Consider the following 17,158-nt stretch of genomic DNA (forward strand, 5'->3'; position numbering starts at 1 on the left):
TGCGATCTGTCTGGGACGGCGCTGCTGGGCGCGGGGCGCTGCTGGGCGCGGGGCGCTGCTGGGCGCGGGGCGCTGCTGGGCGCGGGGCGCTGCTGGGCGCGGGGCGCTGCTGGGCGCGGGGCGCTGCTGGGCGCGGGGCGCTGCTGGGCGCGGGGCGCTGCTGGGCGCGGGGCGCTGCTGGGCGCGGGGCGGAGCGCTCCTCCAGGGCCGGGGAGAAGACTCCGCGTGGCCTGGCGGGGGCCTGGTGAGCAGGAAGAGAGCTGCTCCTACCTTCCCTGCCCGGCCCGGCCATTGTAGCAGACAGTGATGTTTATCAACGACTGTGCAAGGCCATCGAGAAGCAGCTGCCTCTTAACGTCCCACTGTGCACAGGCAGGTCGTCTGGTCATTCATCTAGGTGATAAAAACCGGATCCAACGTGGAGTCCCCTCCTCTCGCCCCCCCAGCCCCACTCCAGCCCGCTGCAGCCAGGGAGGGGCCGCACGGTGGGCTTCCTTGCTCTTCTCCATGGCCCCTCTTGCCAAAGCAGTTTCTGGCCCTTCCCGTGCTGAAATGGGAAACAGGAAGAAACGGCAGCAGGGGACGATTTTACTTGATGGGTCCCGCGGCGAGATCTGGCTCCTGCAGAAGCGGGGGCTGCCTCTTTCTCAGGCAGGTGTTCTCTTGACTTCTGTGGAGATTCCCCAGCCCCCACACCCTGCCCTTCAGGTGCTCTGCACACCTTGGCCTGCAGCCCCTGGGCAGCCAGCCTCACCTCCGGCCCCTCCATGTGGGCCTCTTCCCACTGGAGCTAACCACCCCAGGCCCCCTGGCTCACTCACCAGCCTCTGTCTGGTCGGTGAGAAGCACTCCGGCCTCCTTCCCCATGGCCCACTTGGGCTCTGACATTCAAGGAGGCCGCCAGCCTGTCGCTCAGTCTCTGGATATTTGGAGCTTGGATCTGAGAGCAGTCCCTGTGTCCCTCATACTGTGGGGTCACAGATTAAACTCTTTCAGCAGGCTCCTTAAAGCCCTTGACTTGAGATGAAGTAGGTCAATCCTACCCCTCTGTCTGCCCTTGGGAATCGACTCCTGGCTCCAGAAAGCTCTTTCTTATTTCCACCTCTCTCTCAGCCTTTTGTCCCTTGGTGTGAGTGAGCTTGTAGGACTCTTGCGACCCATTCTCACCATCACCTCCATTGAAATTCTGCAGGTGGTTGCCCAGGAGAAAAACACAGCTGCCAAGCTCTCTGTGGAATGAGGTTTATTTGATGGGAAAGGGTAATGCTAATGGCGAGGAAAGCCAGACACCCGCGGATCCGGAGGCTCTGCCACAGCCGCCCCTCTCAGTCCCAGCAAAAGCTTCCTTATAAGAGCATCCTGAAGCAGGGTTCGGTCAGGGCAACCTCCAAAGGCCCTTTCTGGGTTTCATCAGCCAGCAGACACGTGGGCATCAGTACCCTTGGTGTCACAGTGCCACGATCACTCTCATAAAGATGACTGCTCTCAGCAGGCGCCCCGCTCTCTGTTACAGAACACTTTCATTCTGGCCCCCGCGGTGGCATGGTCTGACCACATCCTCAGATGGTCAAGTGGAGGACCGGGCTTCTCACTTCTTGTACTTGGCCCCTCTTAACTTCAACACTATCAGGGTGCAGCCCCTCCCTGAAATGCCGAGTCTGTGGTCTTGGGCTGCCTGCATGGAACTTTCCACATAAGCATCCACTGCACACGTGTAAAGCAAGATGGGCTCACTCCCTTTATGTTTACGTGGTATATTTGTCTTTCCACGTTATTGTGGGCACACAGTGTAGTTGTTTCCCTGCAACGATCGCAGGATTCCTATGATGCAGGTGTGATGACATCCCCACCTCACTTGGCTTGAGGCCACCTATTTCTACTACCTTCACTTAAAAAGGGGTATGGCACCTTGAGAGGGAAGCAGCCTTTCTGGCCAGTGGTCAGAGATAAGCCCTGGCCACCATGGGCCCAGCCTGTCCCTGACCGAGGGCTTCATCACCATGGCCAGTGCCTGTGCCCCAGCCTTCCTGCTGCCCTGCCCAGCCCACTCCTCCCTGTCTGAGTCTCCATGACCCAGGAAGGTTTAGAATGAAGTACAGAGTTATTTGAGAATTAACCAAACCCATAATCATAATTTTTCACGTGAATTTATGCATAGTTCACAAGTTCTAGATATCGTCAGGTTTAAAAGTATTTATGTATCATCAATTGAGGTTTGTGATTTTAGATTAAATTGTCTTAAATTTATAAACAGTATTAGAATACTTGAGAGAACTTAAAGCACACTGCATTTCTAAATTTAATTTATTAGATTCACAAGTTATTTATTCAGGAAGTTTTTTCTATAAGTCAAATAATTAGAATACTTAAAAGGAAAATAGAAACTATTGGTTAGAGCTTGGCCTTATAACATCAGAGTCAAGGGTTCAGTTCCCCGTACTGGCGGGCTGCCAAAAAAAAAAAAGGAAAATAGAAACTATTATATTTATAATTACAATTTTAAAGGCTTAAGGGAATTTAACTATCAAGAAATAAAGGTGCCCTTAAAATGATTGCTAAGAATGTAAAATAGAATATGTAAGATTTAAAAATATGTTGCCCAAAATTAAATGCTTAGGAAAAAACTAGGTTTTTGAATTTGTGAATTTATTGAATGGGATATTAAAACTGTAAAGGAGAGTAACCTCTGGTGAACCTTTCCTACACCAAAAACCTCCTTCAAGGACAGCAAAAGATGCCATGGGGAGGCTTCCTCTGGGTTCTGGTTAGAGGGAACCAGTGACCCCAAAGCCCAAAGCACTGTGGGCACAGAGGTAGGATGAAAGAATGAGAAGATTAAGTGGTGATTAAAACAGGGAAGGTCTGGTCACAGTAAGACCTGTTTATCCCTTAGGGTCACAATTTTTATATTTGTCCCTAAACTTTCATTATCTGGGCAATAATTTCAAAATCCATCATGTATCCTATTATTTAATGGATCTGCTCTTCAATGGTCTGTAAAGTTTGATGGTCTAGACACAGAGCAGGGCAGGATTTGCTGTGGAGCCGTGAAGCTTGTCAGTCTCTTCCGTGGCCCTGGGAGGGGCCCTGACAATGTGGTCACAGAGTTATGTTTTGTGTAAATTTTGCAAACTGTGAGTATATAAATAACAATTTCAAATTTGAATTATTGAGACCTAGAGGTAACTTAGCTGGTTTGAGGCAGGGTAAAGCATTGTGGTTAAGACTGTGGACTCTGGAGCCCAGAAGAACCAGGTGCAAATCCCAACTCTGCCATTTTCTAGCTGTGTGATTCTAGGCAGGTTATTTCATCTCTCTGTGCCTCTGTTTTCTTATCTTTACAATGGGCACTCCATCATCACTTCCCTAATAGAGCTGATGTGAGCTAATCTACATCAAGATTTAGTCCCATGGCTGCTGTACAGAAAACATGGTAGCTCTTAGAGCTGTTGCTGCTTTACAGCTAAAATCAAAGGGTGTGGGTTCTGTCCTCGTGTATAGTCACCTCGGGCTGCCATAACAAAATACAGACTGGGTGGCTTAAACAGCAGACACTTATTGCTCATAGTTCTGGAGGCCGGGAAGTCTAAGCTCAAGGTGCCAACAGCTTTGGTTCCTGATGGGGGCTCTTTTCCCAGCTGGTGGACGGCCGCCTTCTCCCTGTTCCTCATACGGTGGAGAGTGAGGGAGATCCAGTCCCTTTCTCTTCTTAAAAGGGCACTAATCCCATCCTGGAATCCCATTCTCATGATCTCATCCAAACCTAATTACCTCCCAAAGGCCCCACCTCCAAATACCATCACATTGGGCTTAGGGCTTCAACATATGAATTTTGGGGGACATAAGTCAGTCCATAACCCCTTGGCAGCTGAAGGCCTCATGAAAGACAATCATGGGGTGAGGGTGTCTGCCAAGGGGCCAGATCATGCTGAGAAAAGGCATGAAGAACAGAGAGCTAGAGCATGCACACAAGACAACATGGGTCACAAGACAGGGCCTCGTGAGGGCTTTCTTCGTTCAGGAAACAGAGCTCTTCGGATCCACACAGCCACATTGGCTCACACTGCGGGCAAAGCCATGTCTCAAAGATCTATGCTCTGAGGCTCCCATGGGCTGGAGGAGCCTGCAGGAAGAGCAGGATTTTGGGGGTGGTGAGGAGGGGGCCACCCTGGATCAATTCTTGAGGAAAGCTCAGGGGTGGGAATGCAGGCAGGAGTGGATTACACAGACAGGAGGAGAGGTAGGAAGCTGTCTGGGTCACCGTTAGTTCCTGAGGCTGTCCTTTGCTAATCACCTATATAGGATGGGCTCAGTATAGGAAAGACTCACTTAATCTCTGCACAACCCATGGGAAGGCATCACTAGGATTCCTCCTTCCCACGTGAGCAATCTGGGGATTCCAGGTGACAAAGTGTACTGGAGCTTCACGCTACATGGTCTCACAACGACCACTGAGGGCCCATTCCTTAGGCCCCTCTGTCCCTGTCTCTGCCCTGACCACCACTCCATGCGCCTCCAGGAGGCATTAGAACAGGCTTCCCACCCAATGCTGCTGGAGCCCGCAGAGCTGCTGGACAGGGCCCCAGTTCCCCCTCCTCCCCAGGTGGTCAGTCCTGCCATGAGCTCTCTGGGCTCCGGGCCTGGCTGTCTGCTGTGGACAGAAGACTAGTGGTGCCCAGTGCCCAGCACCAGCCAGTGGTGGCCTGCCCTGTTTCAGCTGCAGAGTGATGAAAGCCCAGATTACATTCTAGGGTCTCTTGCCAGGCTGGAAATCCTGGAGCCTGTTGGCAGCCCCACCCCATGTGTACACAGCTGCCTGTGAGGGCGAGAGGCCTTGGGCCCTGCACCTTGGGCCCTGTGGTGGGGAAGATGGGATAATGGGGTTATTGGTGATTCTCTAGAAGACCTCAGGCTTGACACCATAATGCCATCATCAGCTCTGTCTTCTCTTTTTCCTCTAGTTCATGGGGGTAAATTTTAAAAGAGGAAGTCCTGCAGGGGCGGGTCTTGCAGAGGGGCCAGCACCAGTGGTCAAGGTTGATCTGTGCCAGGCACCAGCACCACCCACTCAACTCTTCTGACTCCACCTTATAGATAAGGGACTGAGGCACAGGGACAAGGCAACAGCCCAGCCTACCACCGAGGCAACTGCCCACGGCATTGGGTACCAGGGTGGTGACTCTGCATTCTGGGACAGACCTGGGTTCGAATCAGACTTTACCATTTCCTTCCTGTGTGGGCTTAGAGGAGTCACTTGGTCTCTCTGAGCATGACTTTGTCTGTAAGTTTGGTTGTATTGATTAGAGATCATGGATAAAAAGCCCTTGGCACTTAATACATGCTCAATGAACAGTCAATTCTATCCTCTGATCCTCAGAAGGGCAGGTAGGGCTTAGAAACCAGAAGTGGCTATCAGATTTCTCTAGCCACCAACTGGAAACCCGGCAGAGAGCTCCTTGCACCAGCAACCTTGCATGTAAGTCATGGATTGCAAGGAAGAACCCCCAAAGCCCAACCAGAACACAGGTGAGTTTTCTTTGGCTATAGGACAGGCTGCCATCCTTTGCAGGGGCTCCCCCATCTCCCAGGGGCCGTGGCCCCTGGTGGCCCAGGCCATCAGTACTAGCACCTTGGCCTCACAGTGGTGAGCACTTAGACTATTCCTCTGGCCTTCAGGTCATTACTGACAACAACAGAGGGGACGCTCCCCTCTTCTGCATCTTCCTCTTGTCTGGCTGCCCAGTGTGAGTCACTGCCCTCCTCCACTGCCAGAGTGGCCCATGACTCCCCTCAGCCCTGCTGACCTGCAAGTCCTGGCAGAGGTGAGACATCCCTCCTGAGAGGACCATACCCTGGCTCTCTAGGGCTGGCCAGTCCCCCAGTACCCCCCAGTGAGAAATGGGGCTTGCATTTTTTGAATAAAGTGCACATGAGACATGCACAGAGACATGCACAGACACAGGGGGATCCCACCGCTGCTCTAAGTTCCTTGGTGCTGTAGACCTGGGGCCCTGACATGCACAGAATCATGCAGCATGAGCACCAAACCAGTCTGCTTCTGAGTGCAAGGAACATAACCCCCAACCCAGAGTTGCATGAGCAATAAGGACCTTAGTGCCATAACTCACCTAATGAGAAGACTGGAGGCCTGGCACCTCCAGGGCTGATCAATTCAGTAGCTCAGCTACACTCAGGCCCTGGTCAGCTTTCCTGGTATTTCTGTGGATTTTCTCTCATCATCTCAGGGAGGCTGCCACAGCTCCAAGCATCACATCTTTGCACACTAAGACCCAAGGCCACACCCCAGGATCACTCCTCCTCAGTGTAAGGCCTAAAACCAATATTAACAATATTGTGTGCTACCTTGTCATCTGGTGAAACTGGGAGGGACCTGAGTAGCCTAACTACAAGTTCCCCTCCCTGCCCCCTGAGCTGTCTAGCCAAACACTCTCCATGTCAAGGGGCGGGGTGCAGCTCCTGTGGATCCCTGAGTAATGGGTTTCAGTTCCCTGCCAGCCCCCAGAATTATTCAAACAAGCCAGTCACATCATCAGATGGGAAGCAGGGGTCACCCACCCCAAGCCTGCTGCCCACAGCTCCTGCTGGTTCCCTCTGTTCCCACGCATAGCCCCCGTGTAGCCCTGACTCCTCTTCTCCCAAATCGTGAGCACATGTGATTAATAAACTGTCATCCATCTCTTCTGCCCAGTGTGTTTATGTCGTGTGTTGGGCCATTAAAACACCCTCACTCACCACAACAGACCTCTCCCCTAGGGCATGAGCTCCACGAAGAAGGGATTTCGTTCTGTTCTGTGCAAACTTTCCTGTACACACAATAGTGCCTAGTAAAGAGTAGGTGCTCAATACAAGTGGAATAAATGCACTAAGTAAGACTGAACAAATGAATTCTCTAACTGACTAAGGCTGTATGGCATGCCTATGCCTGAACTAATAACTGGCGAGGGGACTAGAATTACCATGAGTGGCCTAGGCCAGAGCTTCTTATCTTGTGTGTAGGAGTGAACAGGTCCCAGGGGTGACGAGATGCTGCCCCTGCAGGCCAGAACAGCACTTGCCATCTGCAGTTGTAATAAAGGTGGTTTTTTTTTTTTTAAATACTGTGTTGACCCAGTTTTGAGACCCTGGTTGGAGGCCAGTCAGTTCACCTTCTTGGGCAGTTAACGAAGTCCACACCACAACCACTTCCCTTATGGGGCCCTCACACTCCAGGCCACAATGCACCAGCCCCCGATCACCTGGGGTTGGGTACCAGACAACTAGGGACAGCCCTGTGTCCCTGAGTCTGCAGAATTATTTCAAGTAGCCAATCCATAGGGTGCTGGTGAAAACTAACTAGGCCCACCCACTTGCTGTATACAGGCTGCCCACCCTCCAGCTTGCTCGTCCCCTGTCCTGCACGCAACCCCCTGCGTGGCCCTGCCTGGCAGCCTGCTCCCCTTTGGAGCTGTAAGTAACAAAGAGCTCTGGCTCTCATCTCTCCGAGTGTCTTTGTGCTGTGTCCACCATCAAAAGAACCGTTAATCATAGAAAACAATTGGTGCCGTGAGCAGAATGGCATGGTCATGACGCTGACTCTTGGACAGCTTCACTGGGGATTGCTCTTGGCTCACTAACTGGCGTGGGACAGAACTCGATCCGGCTCTTTAGCCTTGTGGCCTGCAGCCGTGTCAGCCAGTGGTTGCCATGGGTCTCCTTACCCAGCTTTCCTCTGCATGAGAATATCCAGATGAACAGTGCTCATGGGCTAAACTGCAGGGATTAGGTGCCAGCCCAGGTGGGGCCCGCCTTAGGGCATGGGAGTGATGGGCCACTTGAGCCTGTGATTAGCGGAGGCCCGTTCTAGGGCCTCATCGCTTCTTCAGCCTGGGTGTTCCTTTATTGTTATTTGGGGCAGAATCCTGGGTTACCTGTGTCTTTTGCGTGGCCCCCGTGGAGGCAGGTGATGTTTGGGCTCCCCGTGGTGCAGAAATGCACTGGGTCTCGTCGTTGACGTTGCTAAGATGGGGTAGCAGCCCACCTGTCTTCTTAGCTGCTGCATACCTTGCTGCTGTCACCAGCAAAGCTCACGCTCTCCAGACCCGCCACGACCCCCGTTAGTGCCCTCGAGACTCCTTCACTGTGGGCACCTGGGCAACCTCCTGTCACGCCTCCTGGAGTCTCTGGACCACCCGCGCTGGCCATAAGCTGTGGGCTTCTGATGCAAGAAATTGCCCTTCTTGGTTCCATTAGAGAGAAAACTGCTGGCCACATACTGAACTGTCCTGAAAATACAGTCTCTCACAGACCCTGAGCCTCCACACCAGCCTTCTATTATCCATTGGGTCGTGAAAGCGGCACCCCACAAGCTCAGCACAGCTGCCGAGGCCTCCTCAACACAGGAGGAAGCCAAACTGGGGCCCTCTGATGTATCCCACCTGTAGGAGGGGGTGGCCTCCCCTGTCCTCAGTTCCTTGCTAGGTGCCAGGTCACCCCTCCCCCAGACCCCTTGGCTACCTGGGAAGACCCTTGAGATTAACCGAGTGAACAGCGATGGGGATTCGCAACCTGTACTAACCATCATAAAAATGATGGAACTCAGTGGAATGTCGCTGCTTTCCGTCCCTTATCCAGGGTGTCCTGATAAAGGAAGGGACCCAAGGGTCAACACAAGAGGCCACATTCAGGTAGTTATCTCAGCACTGGACACCCTGGTCAGCACATGGCCTTATCTGCACACGTTTGCAAACTGTCAGGCCAAGGCCTAAGAGTTGTTCCCTTCAGGGTAAGAACTCTGGGAATCTCTTGCCTCACAGACACCCAAAATATAAATCACACACATATACTGAGGCCACAATACAGGTCCTCACCAGGACACCCCTTACTTCCTTCCAAACTTGAGACATCACTGATAGTAGCCAAGACACACATTTTGCTTCTCAGAATTCACTGTGCTGTGCTCTCTAAAAAGGCACTCAGTAGAACTCTCATTTACCCACAGGCCGCAGGCAGCTGTTTAACTGAGAGGCCTAATGGGCTCCTCAAAGAACTCCTTTTTAAGTTACATAATGACAAATAAACCCCTGAATAGGTCTCCATCTTGCTCCCAGCCTTAGGCTCTCTTAATTCAAGGCCCTCTGGCCAACTCATACCTCACACCAACTTTTAAAAAAACCTTCCCACCGCAGGAGCTCCCAGCGTCATGAGGTGGCAGGGGCAGGGGGGCGCGGAGGGTGGGCCTCTGCCTCGCCCACTGCAGACACAACCAGGCCAGCAACTGAGCCAGCCATGCCCTCCCTTTCCCCCTACCCCTTCCCCCTGGCAACATCTTAGAATGTACTTATTATAAAAAATAAAAATAATAAAAATAAAATAAAATAAATAAAAAACCTTCCCACTGCCCTGGCCTATATTTAAAGGGAGATGTGTCTTGCCTCCATGTAAATGAAGACTCATTATATATAAGGTCCTTTAATAATGTCTCCCCCCATCTTTATGGATTTTCCATGCTGCCCCCATCCCATAAGAGCTGTAGGCCAGCCAGAGGGCACATACTCTCCTGGGATCTGCTAACCATACACTGTCTCATAGGTCAGACAGCTGCCCATCTGGTATGGGACCCATTTGGGCCTAGATTTCCACCACTCGGGACGCTTCTTCAGTATTTCGGTTATAAATGTGAATAATTAATCCAGATTTCACTCTGATTCCCTCTAGGGAATTATGATTAGTTCCCCGGGGCCATTCCCATAGACAGTGTGTGGACTACCAGAAAGAGAGATTTTTAAAACTCCCCTTAGTAAATAAAAATCACATTCTGAGATGACACCATATCCTTTAATGATGAAACCAGGCCCCCCCCCCCATGTAGTCATATGTGCCAGAGGAAAATCAACACCAGAAGCAAAAGCCCATCAAGTGCAACTACACACCACTTGTGCTGTCACAACTGGCCTGGGTGTGTTTGCTGGTTTCTGATCCAGAGGTCCCAACCCTCCAGATGAGCTACTGTTTCAACGAAACACAGCAGTGCTAAGGCCCACATGCCAGTCCATCCAGGTTGGTGAATGCAAGCCCTGCAGCCCAAAGACCACACTGGTGTGCTTGTCACCAACTAACCTGACAACTGAGGCAAGGGGCCCATAGTCAATGGCTAAACTGGAGGGCTGCCAATAGGCTGCTGCTGGAGCGGCCACCTCAGCCACAGACACTTTAACTGGCAAACTATCTGACACCCTTTTGACAACTTGCATCCAAATCAGGCTCTGTGATTCAAAACCTCTCTGCAACAGAACCCCTCTCATTGCCCATCTGGACAAAACCTTGGACTGTTAGGAACCATCAGATTCAGCTGCCCTTAAATAGGGCTTGAGTTGTGCCAGTCAGGTTCTGGAGCATTGGTCCAATTACAAAATCTCACAGATGCCAGCCTCACTTTTGCTTGCTGTGCACCTGTAAAACCCCTTAATTTGAAAGTTACTCATAAGTCAAGCTCCCAAGCCCAATATTGTCTTCAGATTTTTTTCAGCTAGGTCTCATACCACAGAGCCCCAAAACATGACCCACATCAACTCATGTGAGTATCCACTTGAAAAGGATGTCCCAGTCCCACATTCCAGATGACATTGCCCCAGCCCAAGATTTCGCTATTGGAGATGACTTCACCCCGGACACTGAGACCACTGGCCTAGAGGCATCCACGGGCTGCCTCTCCCAACGCACTGACACACAGGCCACAGGACATTTATTGCCTTTTTTCCTTGGTGATTAGGGATTCTATTATATTTCCTGAGCTCCCTGTCTGCTTAGCCCATGATCCTGTTATATTCCTTGCTCTCTGCCAAAACATGCACCGCTATACTCCCAGGCTGAATGGGAAATCTTGCAGATGTTACTACTGTCTATACATCTGTGGCCATGACCAACACCACCAGCCCCTTTCCTTCAATTACGAACAAGTATCACTCATTTTACACACACCTCAGTAAACTACCAGGGCACAGCCTCCAACAACGTAACTGCTAGAACTGCCACCTGACCAAGCAATATACCCAGACATTACTGTCATAAAATATAACTCCTACTTTTAGCACACTCTATTTTTTATTTATTTATTTAATTTTTTATTAATATTATTTTTTACCTTCTAGGATGTTGTCGAGGAGCACTTAGGAGGGAGGGGGTGAGGGGAAAGGGGAAGGAAATGGGATGGAAGGAGGAGGAAGGCGGAGGAACGGGATGGAGGCCTGTGGCACCCCCCAACATTCCCACAGGGGAGACCGGGGGCTTCCAGCGGTGGTTTGGTCATTGCCAGGCTGGGTGCAGATGTCAGGGGTGTGTGGCAAAAGCCCTCGTCTCCCACCTTTCTAGCTCAGGAACCCAAGGCCCTTCTTGGTGTGGCTTGGTGGTCATGCTGGGCTGGCTGTGGGGGTGGGGGGTGTAACTGAGGCCTTCGGCCCCACACTGCCCCAGTTTGGGAGAGCCCAGGGTGCTTCCTGCAGTGGCTCTGTGGTCATTGCTGGGCTGAATGCTCATGTTGGGAGGGTGTGACTGAGGCCCTCAACCCTCCACTGCCCTGGCTCAGGGGAGCCTGGGGCGCTTCCTGTGGCAGCTCAGTGGTTGTCACTAAGCTAGTTGCTTGTGTTGCAGGGACATGACCAAGGCCTGAGGCCCACCACCACCCTGGCTTGGGAGAGCCCACGGCACTTCCTGTGGTGGCTCAGTGGTCATCACTGGGCTGGTTGCTTGTGTTGGGGGGCGTGAGCGAGGCCCAAGGCCCTCCTCCACGTCAGCTCAGGAGATTCTGGGGCACTTCCTGCAGCAGCTCAGTGGTGATTGTTGGGGCAGTTGCGCTTGTCAGGGGGGTGTAGCTGAGGTCCTTTGCCCCCACACTCGGGACTGGTTGAGGGTATTGGGGGGCATGGCTGAGTCCCCCCAGCCCTCCCCCTTTCTGGTTTGTTAGCCCAGGAAACTTCTGGTCCTTCTAGGTGTTATAAGTGTTCTTTGGTGAAATGAGACCTTTACCAGTTAATATCAAACTGTGTCTCTGGTTGTGGGTACTTTGCTTTTTCTTTCAGTTCTGTGTTGGATTATTTGCTGTTCCCACCACTCAGACTCTGTGCTGGAACTAATTTGCTGTCCTTTGCTTACTTCTAAACTGGGGGAACTTCCTGTGGGGACCAGCACTTGAGCTCTGTGGTTGAGCTAAATTGCTGCTTTGCTGCTGATTCCCTAGAGAAGGCTTTTTGTGCAGTTCAGGTTTTAATAGTTGACTTTATAGGTACTTCTGGTTCTAGTGAAATCCGGTGCACCTGGGTTATGTAGAAACACTGGTCTGGGCCTGAGTCTTTTCATCAAACTGCACCCCATGCAATTTTATATTCCTGACCAGTCTCCTCTGAATGGTCCTACCATGAGTGGGGGAAGATCCGCTGTCCTTGCTGTGCCTCAGTGTTCCCCTGGTGTGCCTGTCTCCCCCACTGCCTGTGCTCCAAACACTTCCCATGGGATGGGCTGTGCTCCGGTCCCTTGCGATGACTTACCAGCCTCTAAGTGGCTCGTTTTTTTCAGTTGTGGCTCCTCTGTCCTGTGTGGGTCCACGGGAACCCTTGTAGTGGTATCACTGGCCTGGGGGCCACCAAGACCCTCTTCTCCCCTGTCACCACCAAGCAACTTCATCCAAAAGGCACTGCTGTGGCTTTTACCAGCTCCTTCTCTGTGCGCTCAGCAGCTCCAGCCTGGAAGTGGCCAGGATTGGATATGGTTGGAGGGGTTTTTCTTTCTCTCATCATGGCTTCTTCCACCTTCAGGCACTCTGTAGGTCTCTCCTCTTCTTCCCCTGAGCTCTAGTGGCCCCAGCTTGGCTGTCATTGCCTTTTTATAGTCGTTAATTGGTTGATTTGTGGGAGAGAGTGATGCTGGGGACCGTCTATTCCACCATCTTGACTAGAAGTGCCTTAGCACACTTCACAATCCATCAGTGTATTATTAGAGACCCCAAAAACTTCAGGTCTGGTTTCTTGGCTAATGCCGTATAAACAGGAAACTCAGATATGGGCTGGCCTACACGGACTCTTGCTTTCCTCCTCTTTAACTGTCATAAGAAAATGTTCTCAACAAAATTTCTCCCTGAAAGTCTCTTCTGCTCTTTGGGCCACTCAAATAATAAAGCTGAAAACTGATCAAGGGGTAGATTGTAACAGAGGCCTTTTTTTTGGCTTGCACTGTTTTATTTTCATGCTATCTTGATCTAGTTTTGAGGCTGTCAGTTCACCTTCTTGAGTGATTAATTCCACACCCCTATCACTTTCCTTATGGGCCTGTCACACTCTGGACTCCTGTGCACCAGCCCTAGTTGCCTGGGGCCAGGTGCCAGACAACTAGGGACAACCCTATCTATGCTCCAGTGTTTACAATGCAAAATTATTTAGATTAGCCAGACCACAGGGAGCTGGTAAAACCTAGCTCACCCCACCCCACTTGCCACACGCAAGCTGCCCTGCCAGCACCAGCTTGCTGGAACTCTGTGCTCGAGTGCAAGTCCCTGCATGGCCCTGCCTGGCAGCCCGCTGTCCTCTGGAGCTGTAAGTAACTGTGTCCTGCCTCTCATCTGTCTGAATGGCAATATGCTATGTCCCACCATGAAAAGAACCTTTAAATCTTATAAAACACAAGTACACCAGAAGTACACTTCTTGGCTCAGGAAAGGTTGGGAAGTACTAGGCTGGGGAAGGAAGGTGCCATGGAGCTCATGGGGGCCAGAACCTCACCAAAATCTGGGTCTTGACCAAGGGAAAATCCAAGGTGGGGATGGATATCTGTAAGATCTGCCAAACTTTGCTGCTAACTCACACCTCTCCCCTGCACGTCCTGTGACAGAACCACCATATAGACACCACAACGGCCAGGAAGGGTGGGTCACTCACTCACACTCTCACCCGTTCACACACTCATTCACTGATCTGCTGGCTCCCACACTCATTCTTGCATTTGCTGGATCATTCACGTACTCACACACTCACTCGCTCACTCATTCACACACTCAGTCACTCATTCACTCACTCACTCGTTCACTTATGTACCAAACATGTATGCTCAGACCTTAAGAATAGAAAGATGACCATGATTTTCTTTCTTTAAAAAGTTCCCAGGCGTGTTCCATGGAAAATAAATACTGCAGGAGAAATGCTGCGTGAAGAAAGTGCCAGGAGAGACCTGGGAAGGAGCCGACCTTGGAGGCACCAGGAAGAGAGGCAGCGGGGGCCACATGGGTGGGTCCCCAGAATGGATGCGTCGGTGGGGGACAGGGCAGAAAGCATTCTAGGAAGAGGACCCAGCGCACAAGAGTGCACAGACACAGAGAAGGGCAAGGAAGGGCCTGGTAGCCGTGCAAAGGGCCTGTGAGCTCCACGTCAGACAAGTTCTAGGGTAAAGTGAGCAAGCACTGAGAAAATTCTGACTGATCTCCACGGGGAGAGGAAATGCACATTGACAGAGAAAATGATGATGTTGACCAGAGATTGCAGAAGGTAGGGCAGCCTCACGTAAGCTGCAGGGATGATGAGCCAGGTGGTGGGCGATTCAGAACATGGTGCTTCCTTGCCTGGCTCACAGACATGGGGGGTCTCCACCCAGGGTGTAGAAGCTTGCTCAGAGAGAGCTCAGAATCAAGTGCTAACTCCAGATTAATGCTCGTTTGGATAAACATAAAGTATCAGCAATGCTTTATGAATTAGTCTGATTTCAGTTTCTCAAAGAATCTCACCATATTACATTTTGAGATTCATTTACTCACCCAGTAACTGTTTATTGAGGACCTGCTCGGTGCCAGACGTTATTCCAAGCTTGGAGAAGAGGCAGAGAACAAGGCAGGCACACCAGAGGGGCAAGCATTCATTAAACAAGTAAAAATAAGATCATTTTCCATTAAAAAAAAAGTGCCATGAGAAGTAATCAGGGAGACATAATAGAGTACATGGGAGGAAGGGGCTTCTGGGGTGGGCTTGTCAGAGGGAGAGGAAGTCATGTGGCTGAGCCCCCCAGGAAGAGGTGTGCCAGGTGGAGAGAACAGAGAATGCAAAGGCCCTGAGGTGAAAACAGGCTTCCTCTGCTTAAGGAGTGCAGAGGAGGGGCTGGCGGGACTCTCAACTGCCCAGACCACCGAGACGTGGTTAGGGTGGCCCAGGGTGAGACCTGCAGCACTACAGAGGGGAGGCCATCGAAGTCTGCAAGCACAGGCATGATGTGCCCTGAGCTATGCCCGAGAATCCTCCCACACAGCCCCGAGACCAGCAAGGAGCTGCACAGCAGCTGTGGTATGGGAGGCATCGGGCTTGGACTAGGGTGATGGGGAGGGGAGGAAATGGACAGACGGCTGAAATCTTTTGGAGGCACCACAGACGTGGATGTGAAACTGATGAGAAAAAATGAAGCTGCACGTTGGTGTCGCACGCGTGGGTTCAAGCAGGTGCCTTGAGGCTTCACACTCACTTCTGCTAGTTTCTAGGGCCGTCATCCCACTGCCCCCTTTACACATGGTCTTCCATGTGTTAGACCTCTGCTCTAAGCTGCTAAGTGTTGAGCAGGGGGCTTTGCAGGTTTTGGACCTCCTTGTTCCAAAGTTAGGCCTCTCTCCTCCATGCTTTGGACCCTGTCAATCAAGCCACGACTGATAGAAACAAGCAGCAGTCATCTTTTTCCTCTGTTGGGTGCCCTGGCAGACAGACCCAGAACCGGGAGCTAAGAATCCGGCTTCTCCTCTGCCCCCAACTTGTGGGCTCTTGGGCCAGGGTTTGCAAGGTTTTTGCTGGCAGCCCACCAGACTTGTTCCTGCTTTCCAGTGCAGGAAGAACTTGGTGACCACAAAGACCATAGCAAAACAGAAGTGATAAATTGACCCAGGAACAAAGCAATCAAAAGAAGCAGGCAGTAAATCACTCTAAAGCTCTATTCATCTCCACAAGGGTGGCAGCAGCTGAAAACCATGAGAAACTCACAGCAACACTTCTGATATCCTGGCCTTTTTCAAAACTTTAAAAATTGTAACCATCTGTGTGTGTGTGTGCAGGCCCAACAGCTGGGCACCTCAGCTAAACAGTGCTTGCCAGACAGATTTCTTAGGAAAATACTGAATTAGGGCCTCAGAAAACTCTAGTACCAAACTTACCATTTGTGAATGGCAAACTCAGCAGGGCCTGGAGCGTCCCTGAAGAGTCACCCCATGAGCTGTCCAATTATTCAGAAAGTCCAGGGAGCCAGCCGTCCTTTGTCAAGAACAATAACCACCTGGGCATTTAGGGGGTGAGGGAATGAGATACCGGCCAGAGGGTACAAATTGTCAGTTACAAGGTGAGTAAGTTCTGTGGATCTAATGCACAGCATGGTGACTATAGTGATTAATACTGTATTGCACATACTTGAAATGTATTAAGAGAGTAGGTCGTATGTGTTCTCACCACTCACAGAAAAAAGGTTAACTATGTGAAGGGACAGACAAATTAATTGGCTTGTTTGTGGTGGTGGTTTTGCAATGTGTATGTATATTAAATCATCATGTTATGCACCTAAAAATATACACAATCTTTATTTGTCAGTTATACCCCAACAAAGCTGGAGGGGAAAAAAAAGGAAATTTGGGGGGATAATTGGAAATGTGATTATATGGTGGTTTCATAGTGCATACGTATGTCAAATGTACCAAGTTACATGCTTTAAATTGTGCAGTGTAGTATACATCAACTGAACCTCAATGAAATGCTAAAATAACATAAAATAATAAAATAAAATAGAGCAACTGCTGCCAAAGAAGACTCAGGGTAGGATTTGTTAAATCAGTCCTTGGCCTATCAGGGATAGCCTGACAATTCCCCAGGTCTGGGCAGTGGGGGAGGGGGCAGCCGGTTGTGCTTGAGCCAATCTCTTTATTGCACTGTGTAAATGCAGTCCTTACCACCCCCTCCCTAACTCAGAAATAACAGAAGGAACAAGTCCCTAAATCAATGCAGTGAGCCCAGAGCGCGGGTGGGACTCCAGCCACAAAGGAGCCAGGTGATTTCAGGTTGTAAGTGGACTTGGCAATAAGCAACACTTTAGTGGTGAGAAAGTAACTCCCTTTTCAATTTTTAAAACGAAGCATTCTTTTCATTTTATTGATTAGTTAAAA

This window comes from Cynocephalus volans, chromosome 14 (assembly GCF_027409185.1).
Source record: "Cynocephalus volans isolate mCynVol1 chromosome 14, mCynVol1.pri, whole genome shotgun sequence".
Lineage (NCBI taxonomy): Eukaryota > Metazoa > Chordata > Mammalia > Dermoptera > Cynocephalidae > Cynocephalus > Cynocephalus volans.